The sequence below is a fragment of the Hyperolius riggenbachi genome, chromosome 6, assembly GCF_040937935.1.
Source record: "Hyperolius riggenbachi isolate aHypRig1 chromosome 6, aHypRig1.pri, whole genome shotgun sequence".
NCBI lineage: Eukaryota > Metazoa > Chordata > Amphibia > Anura > Hyperoliidae > Hyperolius > Hyperolius riggenbachi.
This window is the reverse complement of record NC_090651.1, coordinates 266395512-266410575: the sequence shown is the minus strand read 5'-3', so window position 1 is coordinate 266410575 and position 15064 is coordinate 266395512.

Genomic DNA, 15064 nt, shown 5'->3' with positions numbered 1-15064 from the left:
GCATACTCGCGGCAGTGGCGGCTTCTCAGGTGGCCCTGGAGGGATGAGGTACCCATCTTGCTCAGACTTTTCCCACGGCTCAATCTTTTGCTGCATAACCTGCACACCGCATACCTTTTGTCATCAGTACATTCCTCAAAGCAATCCCACACTGGTGACTTTAATTTACTGCGGCCCCCACTAGCAGAGGGTGCAGTGGAACAATGTGTGGTAGTAGTTGCCGGGGGTTGCATGGTGGTGGTGCCGGCTGAAGCAGTGTCCTGTCTACTTCCTCCACGCCCACTGCTGCCGATGCCCCTGCCCCTGCCTGACATATGGTGATATCCTTGCCTAGGCCGAGGTGACTCGTCATCCTGCTCTGCCTCTGACCATTCTTCCACGGACTCAGCAGGCTGCACATAGTTAGGGTCCACAACGTCGTCATCATCAGCAGCATCTTCATAATCCAGCTCTTCCCCTGACTCCACCGCCTCCTCTTCTGTCCCTACATCCCCAGACACAGACCCCTCTTCTTCATCACCAGAACTCAACAACGCTTGTGATTGTGGCCCGATCTCAATCTCTGCCACATCAGTCCCCAGTAAGTCCTGAGCTTCTTGCATCAGCAGGTTCCCAGAAGCTGGACTGAGGGACAGAACGCTGTCATCCTGGGAGGGCTGCTGACCAGTGGGTGCTGGGGTGGATGTCACAACAAGCGTGGGACGTTGGCTGCTGCTGCTGCTTGGAGTGGTGCTCACAGTAGAGGTCTGGGAGGAAGTCATGATGTCCATGAGTACGTCAGGTTCCATTTGCTCAACCACCACACGGGGACCAGAAACTTTAAAATATTTGGACAATGGCGTCCGCTGACTCGGCCCAGGCTTTGCTGCCCCCCTTTCTGCTGCATCACGACCACGTACAGCTGTGCGTCCTCTCCCTGGATGTGGAGCAGTCCCAGAAGTGGCTGAGGCAATTGAACTCCCTTTCCTCTCACCCCGCGAAACCCTGCCAGACATGTTGCTAGTAATGAATCACTGGATGCAGTGGGCACAGTACAAGGTCACTGAAGGATGCAGTGGGCACAGCAGTGGGCACTGGATATACAACTAGGTCACTGAAGGATGCAGTGGGCACAGTACAAGGTCACTGAAGGATGCAGTGAGCACAGCAGTGGGCACTGGATATACAACTAGGTCACTGAAGGATGCAGTGGGCACAGTACAAGGTCACTGAAGGATGCAGTGGGCACAGTACAAGGTCACTGAAGGCTGCAGTGGGCACAGCAGTGGGCACTGGATATACACCTAGGTCACTGAAGGATGCAGTGGGCACAGTACAAGGTCACTGAAGGATGCAGTGGGCACAGCAGTGGGCACTGGATATACAACTAGGTCACTGAAGGATGCAGTGGGCACAGTACAAGGTCACTGAAGGATGCAGTGGGCACAGCAGTGGGCACTGGATATACAACTAGGTCACTGAAGGATGCAGTGGGCACAGTACAAGGTCACTGAAGGATGCAGTGGGCACAGTACAAGGTCACTGAAGGATGCAGTGGGCACAGCAGTGGGCACTGGATATACAACTAGGTCACCGAAGGATGCAGTGGGCACAGTACAAGGTCACTGAAGGATGCAGTGGGCACAGCAGTGGGCACTGGATATACAACTAGGTCACTGAAGGATGCAGTGGGCACAGCACAAGGTCACTGAAGGATGCAGTGGGCACAGCAGTGGGCACTGGATATACAACTAGGTCACTGAAGGATGCAGTGGGCACACAAGGATGTCACACTGTGTAATGAGATGCTCATATGCCAGCGAGCGAGCAGTTGGCACTGGGCACGGCACAAGGTCACTGACAGAATGAATGAACAGCGCTGGCAGAGAGTGGCGGCGCCGGTGGTGTGACTGGCTGCCTGCAAATAGTACAAGTGTATAACTGTCACTGGAATATACAAGTGAACACTGCAGTTGCACTAACCTGCCTGCCTGCACTACACACAGATAATCCCCACTCCCACTACACTGACTACACTGCAGCACTGAACCTGCCTGCACTACACACAGTTAAATAATCACTAGACTCCCACACTCCCACTACACTACACTGACTACAACTAACTACAGCAATCACTCACTGACTAGCTAACTGTGTACAGTATAAGAGCAGTGTTAGCAAAAAAAACGCTTTGTTTTTAACACAATAAATGCAGTTGCTCAAACAACAATGGCCTGGAGATAATCCTCTCAGCACCACAGTCTAGCAAGGACAGAGCTTTTCCATCATGGCCGCCGCTTTATATTCAGGAGGGGAGGGCATAGCTCCCCTCCTGTGATTGGTTGCTAGGGCCTGGCTGGGGCACTCTGATTGGCCTGCAATGTGTCACTTCCGCATAGTTTGACGCATTTCCGCAAACCACGACTTCAGCGCCGGGTTTCACGAGCGTGAATGCGGATTTCTGTTCGCATTCACGCAAAGCTGAAGTAGATTTTCGTGGTTGAAAATCTATTCACGGCTTAGCGTGTCCGAGGCGGAATGCGTCAAAATGGTCGTGAATCCACGCGTAAGCGTGATCACGACCTGGCGGTGAGCACCACTGGTGGTCCTTTTACTTAACACAAAATGCCTGTTTTATATTTGGGAGGAGTAAGAGGTGCTTTCAGTGCGCCCATGCTGGCTTATCCAGACTACTACCTGTAACATCCTCTATGATGGTGGCTGCGGGTACGCAGGATACCTCTGCAGCCGCCTTTGTTCTCGGTGCTGAGGCCTCATCTGTTCCGCTGGCGTCTAGCACGCCAGGGAAGGGACTGTCAGTTGCTCATGGGGTCGCTGTCTCACACGGGCGCGTGCGGAGACAGGACCTTTATGCTGGAAGAAGGTGCGTCAGCTGACCTGCTGGTCGGCTGACGTCAGGAGAGACTCATGGTGCCCGGATTGGCTGATTGGCAGGGGCATGGCTGTGGGCTCTCCTCGCTGCTTCATGAGCATTCTCCGCTCACTTGCAAACTGTCTGCTGTTGCGAATACATCTGTGTTAGCGCTCAGACCTTAGACTAGTTCCGGTGTGTTTTGATCTGGGAGGAAACCAGGGATTTCACACAAGACTAGGATTATTGCCTTATTGTATTATTGATATTCTGTGTACGACTCTGGCTTATCTCTGACTCTGATTCTGCTCTACGTTTCTGTACTTCTGCCCATCTGATCTAGTTGACAAACCTCTGCCTGAATCATTACTATTCTCTTGCCTTCTGATTTTGTACTGTACCTGCCTGTCTGTTTCTGAACCTTGCCTGTCTGACCCTTCTACTCTCCAGTGAGCCCTTGTCACTGGAGAGGTGCTCTGATAGTACCCACCAGCTCCTCTGGTGAGGTCTAGCTAAACTATCTAGTTACTATTGTTGGTAGTACCCACCAGCTCCTCTGGTGGGGTCTAGCTAACTATTTAGCTACTGTTGCTGATAGCGTTCACCAGCCCCTCTGGTGTGGGCTCATAGCTACCCCGCTTCTATCTTGGCTAGTACCCTCCAGCTCCTCTGGTGGGGCCTAACACAGATTGGTTGCAGATAGTACCCACCAGCTCCACTGGTGAGGTTTAGTCAAACTATCTGCCATTTCCTCTGGTAGTTCTCTCCAGCCCCTCTGTTGAGGTCTATCCTCTACTGTTGCACCAAACACTATTGTCACTACATCTCTGCTTTCTATACTTGCATTATTGGTGATACTGCAGATCACCACATAATCAGGTATAGAGTCTGCATTATTGGTGACTCTGCAGATTACACAATCATCAGACATCTGTGTTGCTACACCAATATGTTATACAATCGTTACACTACCTCTTCAGTGCCTTGGTAACGAATGGCCAACATTGAGTCTTAAAAATGGCAAAGCTGTGAATGCCTTTCTCAGCTTTCTTCTTCTAGAGCTGATTTTTAAAAAATTAAGTCAATATCCTGCCCTTGCCCTCAAGCCCACAGCTGCTCCTATCTGTTTTCCCACCTTTTTGAAAACAGTCATTTAGATTTGTAGACTAGCGTAACATTCACATAAATGTGAACATTCACTAAATTGCTGTAGCTACAGACTGGATTATTTTAATCTTAACAAATAAAGTTATCTACCTTCAATCTCTTGTACATATAGGGCTTGTCTCTTATGACACATACTTAGCTACAATATATTACACAGACTTTTAAAAGTATATTTTTTGTGACAGTCACTGTAAACTAATGGAGCACTCACTTGAATGTAAAAATTAGCAAATAACTGTGACAATATTTTTTTGTCACATTGCCTTTTTTATTGTTACAGCTGCAAGGACCTCTTTAACTGCTTTCTAACTCTGTTCTGCAGCCTGCCAACTTTTATTAGGAAGAGGGCCGTATTTGTGTTGTACGTTGTACGTAAGATACATTTCATTTGCTCTCTGCAGACAGCTCTCTGAGAGCTTTCTCTCACACAGGGGTAACAGATGTAATGTGAGGGAATCCCCCTCCCCTCATGGTTCACTCAGTGTCAGTTTTGGTGACACTGAAGTGTGAAAGGAATTAGATAACAATAAACAAAGACATAAGCATTCAAATGAATACACAGGTACTTAGCAGCACTTTCCAAACTATTCGTATCTCAATTGAAAAAAAAAACATGTTAATCGATTGTGGTCCTTTAATGGTATTCAAATTTGACTACCAACTGAACTTAGACATTCCTACCAAATCAACTGAATTTCTATTTAACTAAACTGAGGCTAATTCAACATTGCCAGAATCATCAGTATTAAGTGAGAAAAGAATGTGTCATCTGCCTGTAATGATTACACTCTCTGATGTTTACAGCTGCAGAGAACTGGAGGCTCAATGTAGAAATATTCAAAAAGCAAGACATGATTTCCATGTTTTACTACTAGACAAATTGGTAGGAAGTGCTCCAAAGGTTGTATATAATTAGTTCTGAGTTTGGTAATGAAACAGTCTTACCTCAGACTAAAGGTATAGAAATGAATATAACTTACACCAGAAAGGACAACACGTTTCCCTGGACTTACCGGCTTCTTTGGGTTTATAGTACATAGTATAGTCTTAATGCAGCTGCATTTACTATCCCATATTGTGGACTGTCACATGCTATCCTATGTAAGACACTCCAAGTCATGTGTGCAGCTGCATTAAGGCACTATACTTTAGACCTGCACAAGTGGGCAGGTACCTTAAAATGTGTTGTCCTTTCTGGTGTCAATAAAATTAATTTTGTTACCTTCAGTTGGAGGAGACTATTTCAATATCCACTCAGAATTATTATATACAACCTTTGAGGCAACGTCTCCTAATCTGTGTACAGGTCTCTCCTCCCTCAGGAGTGTCTACTTGGATATTTGTCCAGTGGATCCTTTTTGTTGTTGTTGTGTGTTTGACCCTACATATCCTGGAGATGATTTGGATTTGCTATCTGCTTGGAGAATGTATTATCCAATTGCCTGATACTCTGGTTACCTATCAGCAACCCAGTATTATAAGTAGTATTTGTATCATTCATGAACCCATTTCATGAAAAAGAAACCTACACTATTTGGTGCTCCTGGTGTTTTCTGTTATTTTTTTCCCACCCAGTCCTTGAGATTCACCATCCAAATTTCATTCAAATGATTAAAGGAGGAGCAGGCAATTTCCATTTATGAGCTTGGTGCCAAAGCTGGGTGCCATTATAGCACTAATTCTATAGTACACGCCCCATGCAAGGGAAATTCAGTGATTGCCAGACTCTGAATTACATCTCCCTCTGAGTTGCTATAACTCAGAGGGGTAGAAGTATTTAACGCCTCTGGGAATTAGAGCGGGAACAGGGTGAGCCGTCATTTGGCTCACCCTGCATCCAGCCCACCGGCAACGTTACAATACGTACACCACCCTTCATGTTTTATAAGCAGTGCTGCGTATCCAATATGCGGGTATCCGAACTACCCAGATAATCCAAACTTTTTCCAATATCCGAACTTTGAATTGAAATTTTCCATGTAAAATCCAAAATCCGGGTGGATAGTTAGTTAGGATATCCGAGCAGAGGCCTTCAATGGCAAAAATCCCTTTCAGAGGCATTGAGTCCTAGAGAGAGAGAGAGAGAGAGAGAGAGAGAGAGAGAGAGAGAGAGAGAGAGAGAGAGAGAGAGAGAGGTTTTGTAAGCAATTTAAAGGAGTTCTATGGGGGTGTCCTGGGGATAAAAACAGTCACTTACCTGGGGCTTCTATAAGCCCCTGAAGCAGTAATGTCCCATGCCAGCTCCGGTCTAGTGCGGCATGCTTTCAACTGCGGCTGTGCGGCGTGGGCCGCGCCTGCTCGCTTCCGCCCGCATCATCAGAAGCTTACTGCACAGGCGCAGTACAAGAAACCTATGTACTGCACCTGCGCAGTAAGCTTCCAATGAGGCATACAGGAGCCCGCATTATTCATCTGTCATCAGACGAATAACTGACCGGGGCCGGTGGCAGAGAACGGCGGATCGGAGGAGGATGGCGTGGGACATTACTGCTACAAGGGGCTGATAGAAGCCCCAGGTAAGTGACTGTTTTTATCCCCAGGACACCCCCACAGAACCCCTTTAAGCCATTTTCAGGCCACTTCCAGTTTTCTATCCGGATATCCAAATAAAACCGGATATCCAGAATACTGGGTTCGGATATCCGATTCTACTCACAAATAAAAAAGTTTGGATTCGGATATCCGATTTGGATCTGGATATCAGGGTATCCGGATCCGAATTAAATTTGGATTTTGAAAAGGGGTATCCGAGCAGCACTGCTTATCAGTAGATCCAGTGTCTTACATATGCTTTTATGTGATTTTGTTTTGTTAAAATTGCAGTTTCTCTTTAAGTGCAAAAAGTTTTCCAAAATAAATTTCTCATACAATGAATTTGACTGTTAAGTTAACTTTGTGAAAATGATAATGGGATATTAATAATTCGGCTTTATGTAGAGGTTATCGTGAAATGATTTAAATTTCACTGTCGTGCTCGTGTCCTTAATTAACAACTCTTAGAAAAGAATAATGAACTATTATGTAATTGAGCAAGAAACAAGAAGAACATTTTCTCAGTAAACGTGCCCAAAACTCAAGTGAAACTGAGAAAGAAAGAACTTTGAAATGTCATAAATTAGGTTGATAGATGACCCTTTGCTTTTCATTGTTAGCATACAGCTTCAGGAAAGTAAGAACATATAAAGTTTTATCCTTACAACTGCTCACATTAAAATGTGCATATGATTTTGCACTGTAACCTCTTCAGGCATGAGAAAAAAAGAGAATATCTTACTAACAAAGTGAGCAATTACCATATTGTATAAACATGCAAACACAAATTATAAAATAATAGGTCTGCAGCATAAAATAGCCTTTAATTGTACCCATGGCAAAATAATAATAAAAAAAACCCAGTTCCTAAGTACAGGGTCACCATCCGAAATTTCCAGACCCTATACTGGGAAAACGCCGCAGCATTGGCCATGTTCTCAGTCTGCTGATCTTGCTCAATCTTGTTGCAGAAAGCACCCAACAAAAAGCTCTTTTGAGAGCTATATTCTAGGCATAGATACAGCCCTTTTGCAGCTGGGCCTTGCTGTACTGTGCCAGGCCCACACTCTGTATTGCCATTGCGTATCTTTTCACTGTATTTGGGATTTAACTTACTAAAGCATAGCTGTCTTTTTGGGTGACACTGCATACATAGAGCCCAAAGACAGTTGCCAGCCAGGCCAGCTGGGATTTGTAGTCCCACACTGTATTACCATACCATTGCATATCTTTTCACTGTATTTGTGATTTAACTTACTAAAGGATAGCTGTCTTTGTGGGTGACACTGCGTACATAGAGCCCACAAACACCAGCCCACCAGACACAGATATCAGTGCATACCTTTGCTCTGTTCCTGTTTTAAAGCACACTCTATTATACCAGTGCATACTTTTCCACTGTACCTGTGTGACAGCACACTGTATAATACCAGTGCATACATTTCCTCTGTACCTGTGTGATAGCACACTCTATTATACCAGTGCATACCTTTCCACTGTACCTGTGTGACAGCACACTGTATTATACCAGTGTATACCTTTCCTCTGTATCTGTGTGACAGCACACTCTAATATTCCAGTGCATACCTTTCCTCTGTACCTGTGTGACAGCACACTCTATTATACCAGTGCATATCTTTACTCTGTACCTGTGTGACAGCACACTCTATTATTACCAGTGCATACCTTTCCACTGTACCTGTGTGACAGCACACTGTATTATACCAGTGTATACCTTTCCTCTGTATCTGTGTGACAGCACACTCTATTATTCCAGTGCATACCTTTCCACTGTACCTGTGTGACAGCACACTCTATTATACCAGTGCATACCTTTCCACTGTATCTGTGATTGACCGTACAATACCATAGCCCCATTTGTGGGTGACACTGCATAAAGCTCACAGAGTGACAGGGCCAGTTATCTAGGCTGTTCTTTATTGACGAAATTATCCCAAAACAAAAACCCTTTTGAGGGCTCATATTCTATTCTTTGTGTGTGTGAGACAGACAGTGCATACAGGGCTGGCAACAGTCATTGCTGGGCCTTGCAGTTCTACTATCAACTTCTATCTATTACAAGCCATCACACTGTCTATCATTATAAGCTGTGCTTAGCTTTCAACTGTACCTGTTATTGATATCTGGGTGGGTTACACACTGCATACAGGCCACAGTCAGTTGCTGGCCTTTGTAGTTCTACTATACTCTTCAAACTATTGCAAGCAAGTCAGCACACCATCTATCACAAGCAGTGCTTAGCTTGCAACTGCATTTGTGATTGAAAGAACTATATAGGATATGATATCACACACACACACACACACACACACGCACGCACGCACGCACACACACAGCTGCTGTGTATTTGACACTGATTGTGTGCCTCTTTGTGATTACACACACTGTTTACCACTATTGAATATTGTTAGTAGTACTGCATACCCCCAATATGGGAAAAATAAAAGCCAGAGGCAGTCCACCCCACAGGTATTTTTGAGGTCATGCTGGCGTGATTTTGTGCGGCCCTCGACCAAAGTACAGTGTTTAGAAGGCACATACCCGCCTCAACCCCCACAATTCTGAGGACGTGGTTGAGTAGCTTAAACAGCGCAACACATCTTCTACAGCTTCCGCTCAGAACCTCCATGATGCACCATCCTCCTCCTGCTCAGCGGTGGTTTCACACAACAAATTAACACTACTACCACTAGCAACCCAGCTGCTTCACTTCATGTGTCAGAGGAGTTATTCACACATGATGCATTTAGTTATACACTTGAGGTCATCCAGCCAACACGTCCTTCAAGGCCTGCTGTTGCCACCAGCCAAATGCTGACATTCCAAAGCTCACCAGTGTGGCATTTTTTTTTTGTTTGTGTGCCTCTGATACCAGCAATACCATCTGCAACCTCTGCCAAAACAAACTGAGTTGTGGGAAGCCCAACACACAACTAGGGACAACTGCTTTGTGAAGGCACCTGATCGCAAAACACTAACACCAATGGTATGCACACAATAAAAGCAGCACACAAATATAAAAAACTGTTCCTAGCAAGGTTATTGTAACGATTGCAGAATTATTTCCGTGGTCAGCACTACGGAAATAGTCCACAAGCGTGTAAATTGAGAGAACCCAGCTATGGTGCTATGCACCTGTAGAGGGAGATTCCCACCGGCAGATGGAGCTGTGGAGTGCAGACAAACACAGCCTCTGCACTGCCACAGACGCCAGATGGTAATTGTACGAGTTGAAGCAATTCATGGCAAGATCGTCCTTAAAGAGAGAGAGAACACAGAGACAGAATGTATGTGTGTCCACCAATCTAGTCGCCACCCAGCGACTGTGAACACACAACAATGGAAATGAAGTGGGAACGCAATTGCCAGAGTGGCGATTGCCAATATTGACACAAGACCGAGCAAGACAGAGCACGAGAGTAGCAAGAAGGCACAACCAGTAACAGCAATAAGAACAACAAGGAAAAAAGCAAACGCTAACTAAACGCGAACGCGTTTAAGCACGATCACCACGCGTTAGGTGCCCAGTGATAAGCGTGCCACCCTAACTAACCAAAGAAACACAAGCATGAAATAGAGAAAGCGAACGCTTGATAAATGGTTACCTCACCGAGCCTACAGCAATCGTTTGTAACAAGACAAGACAAACAGTTGGGGCTGCCAGTAGCAACCGCTGCTCTGGTTAGCACCCCTAAGGCAGAATACAATCCAGACAGATGGAGCAGCCAGTAGCAACCACAGCTCTGGCCTACACTCCCAGACAGACAGAACGATTTCCTGTCGACTGCTGCTGGTGACAAGACAATCGAGACAGAGAGACAGAACAAGGCAATACAGATAATACAACCTGACTGCACTAGAAGGGATGCCTAGTGCAGTCCCCAGGAATTACTCTAAGATAATCTTTAGCAAACAAGCAAGGCTGATTCTCCAGGAGCGTTTAGCAGGAACAAACCTTCATGACCAGCAAGGGATTCTGGGAGAACAAGGTATTTTATACTGCAAGCCTTCAAAGGAGTGTATGCAAATTCCTCAGCAGAGCAACTCTGAAACTTGCAAAGAAAAGACAGGTCTCTTTTCCAGAGACCTGCAGCCTTCAGACTTAAAGAATGGACAAACAGCTGTCTGTCTGTGCAGACAGCTGAGCAGATCATTACAGTTATTTTGTGGGCGATGGGCAAAAAAACAATGCCCGTTGTTGCTGACACTTAAAGAAAGATGAGCTTATCACACAGCTGAATGGAAGGCTCATGGTGAAGAAACTGCCCAGACAGAGCAGAAAACTTACCATTAAAAAATAGACCTAAGCTTTAACATTTTTTTAAATAAATGTTGTATTTCTTAGTACAGTACTTATATAAATATAAAAATATGTAGCAATTTAACACTGTAATGATCTGTGCTGCTGTCTGCACAGGCAGACAGCTGTTTGACCATTTGTTAGGTCTGAGTGCTGCAGGTCCCTGGAAAAGGAGACCTGTCTCCATTCTGCAAGCGGCAGAGTTGCTGTTCTGGGGAGGAATTTGCATCCACTTGTCATGCAAATTGCTTAGCTGCTTCCTCTGATGGCTTGCAGTATAAAAACCATTTCCTCCCAGAATTCCTTGCTGGTCATGATAGTTTGTTCCTGCTAACTTACCTGGAGTCTCAGCCTTTGCTAATTGTTTGCTAAGATGATCTTAGAGTAATTCCTTGGGTGTGCACTAGCATTCCTTCTAGCGTAGTCAGGTTGTATATTCTGTTTTGCCTTGTACTGTCTATCTGTTGCGATTGTCTTGTCGCCAGCGGTGGTCGACAGGAAATCGTTCTGTCTGTTGGGATCGCATTCGCCCTAGCGGTAGTGGCGGTGATTCCTTCTGTACTCTGTCTTAGGGGTGCAAGCCAGAGCAGCGGTTGCTACTGGTTGCTCCATCTGTCTGTCTGTCTGGATCGCATCCGACCTAGCGGTAGTGGTGGTGGTTCCTTCTGTACTCTGTCTGGGAGTGTAGGCCAGAGCTGCGGTTGCTACTGGCAACTCCTTCTGTCTGTCTTGTCTGGAACGAACGCTTGCTGTAGGCTCAGTGAGGTAACCGTTTAGCAAGCGTTTGCGTTCTCTATTCGTTTTTGTGTTACATTGGTTAGTTAGGCTTGGCGTGCTTTGTCTCTGTTGCGCTTTTCGTGCGGGGACCGCAGCATTAGCGTGCTTTGTTGCTGTTGCGCTTTTCGTATGGCGACCGCGCTTGGCGTTCTGATCATTGTTATTTGCTGTGTCTTTCTTGCTACACTTGTGCTCTGTCTTACTCAGTCTTGTGTCACTGTTGGCAATCGCCACTCTTGCGATCGTGTTCCCACTTGGTTTCCGTTGTTGTGTGTTCACCGTCGCCGGGTGGCGACTAGATTGGTGGACACACATACATTCTGTCTCTGTGCTCACTTTCTCTCTACGAGTGCATTGCACCAAAGCTGGGTTCTGTCGTTTCATACGCTTGTGGAGGACTTCTGCAGTGTCAGCGCACATCTTGTACCACAATCACAATCGTTACAAACAGTCAACCTTTGTAGATGGTCAGGGCTGAGGTTAGGTTTGCTGTGTTCATTACACACATGTAGTGAGTGGGAAATGCCCCTTGCCACATCCTTGCCTGAGATGGTGAGAGAACAGCCAGGTGCTCACTGCTCACCAAAATGAGCCGGGTGGAGCACCCGGCTAAAAGAGCTTGGGGAGAACACTGCTCATGGTGAAAGAACTGCCCAGACAGAGCAGAAAAACTACTATTAAAAAAATGGATGTAAGCTTTTACAATTTTTTATTTTTTATAAATGTTGTATTTCTTTTTTACTTTGTTATAATTAAAAATTGGAACAATTTAACAGTCAACATTTGTAGATGGTCAGGGATGAGGTGACAAGTGAGGTTTGCTGGGTTCATTACGTATATGTAGTGAACACACTTAAGCTTTAACATTTTTATTTTTTTTATAAATTTTGTATTTCTTAGTACAGTATAAGTAAAAAAAAAATATGTAGCAATTTAACAGTCAACCTCTGTAGATGGTCAGGGTTGAAGTTTGCTGTGTTCTTTACACATATATAGTGAGTGGGAATGCCACTTGCCAGAGCCACATCCTTGCCTGAGATGGTGGGAGAACAGCCAGGTGCTCACTGCTCACCAAAACGAGCCGGGTGGAGCACCCGGCTAAAAGAGCTGGGGGAGAGCACTGCTCATGGTGAAGGAACTGCCCAGACAGAAAAGAAAAATAATTTAAAAAAATAGATGTAAGCTTTAACAATTTTTTATTATTTTTATAAATTTTATATTTCTTTTTTACTTTGTTATAATTAAAAATTGGAACAATTTAACAGTCAACATTTGTAGATGGTCAGGGCAGAGGTAACAGGTGAGGTTTGCTGGGTTCATTACATATATGTAGTGAGCAGACTTGCCCTCCATTTCAATAGATCCTCGTTAAAGGATTTCAAGTGTACTGCAATTACAGGGCCTCGAAAGAGTCCTGTATTGTTATTTTTCATCACTTCCTCCCCGAGTCGGGAGTGGGTAATTTGCACGCCTGCTGCCTTCCATGGATGTGGTAGCCATTTCTTAGGCTCCCTCTCTGGAATCGAACCCTGATTCCCTGTTACCCGTGGTCATCATGGTAGTGAAATTACCATCGAAAGTTGATAGGGCAGACATCTGAATGCGTAGTCGCCGTCACAGAGATGTGTGATCGGTCCAAGGTTATCTAGAGGCACTGTTAAGGTCAGCTCTCGTCAGCAGGTATTAGCTGAGCTCTGGAATTACCACAGTTATCAAAGCAACATATCAGGAAAGAAAAACAGTGTAGAATTCAATAAACAACTCTTCGATTTTAAACTAATCAAAAAAACCCCCGTATTTTTCAATCTTCATCTTCATGGCCTGCACTCTCGCCAACGTGCGCACAAGCACGGCCATCACTACACAAACATTGCCACCCATTTTATATTCTGGGAGTGTCAACTAATAACAACCCTATGTGGCTGTTTTTGGCGGTGCATTAAACCGTGAGTTTGGTTTGTCAGTGTGAAGCAGTACACTACTTACACTAACTGCTGATCCATGTCTACACACGCAAGATGTTTTCAAGCACTTTATGCCTCCAATTTAGAAATGCAATGTGATTTCTGCCCTTTAGGGAATATAACCCTGCTGTGCGTCAAATCTGTAATTTTCCCAGGGACTTTTGGCGTGTATCCCACTCTGCCATGCCCCCCCTCTGTTATAATTTAAGTAGGCCTCAGTTATTTGGACTGAGTTAGTCAAAAAGGCTTGGAGTGCAGATCGGCCCTTTAAGGGGATTTTCTCTGAGAGAGAAAATCTGCAGTTCTGTCAGCAGAAATAGAACATACCAAGAAGCTGTTCTAGTACAAGGCCGCAGGTCTCCCTGACCTGCGCATGTACCGCCACTAGAACAATAAACATCAGCCATGTTATGTAAATATTCACATTCCTGCATATAGGTCAGGAGCCTCATTGATTATTAATCAAGTAGGTGTGTATGATGACACCACGAGTGGGTCCACCAATAGTCTGATCTAGGGGGTGGCGAAGATGATGTCATATTTAACTCTTTCCTAGTCAGTATTAAAGGCTGAGGGAGCTATGGGAGCTCATTCTGCTCTTTACTTTCGCAATAGCTCGCAAGGCTGACTGGGACCTCTAAGTATGTGCTTCCTTTCTGTAATCTGATATAATGTATGCTGTACATAGGTAGTCTAGATGTAACATAGAGTAGATACAAGAAGACCTGGGTACTTTCAGCAGGAAGGTACTCACGCAGCTGTAACGCAACATGGAAGTCTGCTTTGTCAGGAGATGATAAACTGTATCTATCTGTATTTCTGTTACTTGAATAAATAACATAAACATTGAAGAAGCCTGAGGAAGTCTATCTCCTACTTGCGGTGTGGAGAGTCAAGTGATCTCACAGTCTGTGAGATGTAACTGTAAGAAGTTACTGGTGTCGAAGCAAGGTGATAAGAACAGTTTATAACACCCTCCAGGTGTTAGAACCCTTGAAACATCTTTTCCATCGCTTTTGTGGCCAGAAACAGTGTTCATAGTTTTTTAAGTTCGCCTGCCCATTGAAGTCTATTGCGGTTTGCCGAGTTCACGCAAACTCTGACTTTTGCGGAAGTTTGCGTCCGCCGTCCGCGGACCCAAAATCTGAGGTTCGAGCATCTCTAATGTCCATCCGTCCTGTACAGTGACTGTTCACTCTTTACCCATCTCAATCTCATTGCATGTACATGCAGAAGAAGAACCAGGATGTTGAGCAAGCACCTGCTGTAGAGGATGGATGGACATTGTTGTAGCCCTGAGGAGTAGAGATGTCGCGAACATAGAATTTTCCTATCATGAACGGCGAACGCGAACTTCCGCAAATGTTCGTGAACAGGTGAATCTGGCGAACCGCCATAGACTCCAATGGGCAGGTGAATTTTGAAACCTACAAAGACTGTTGCTGGCCACAA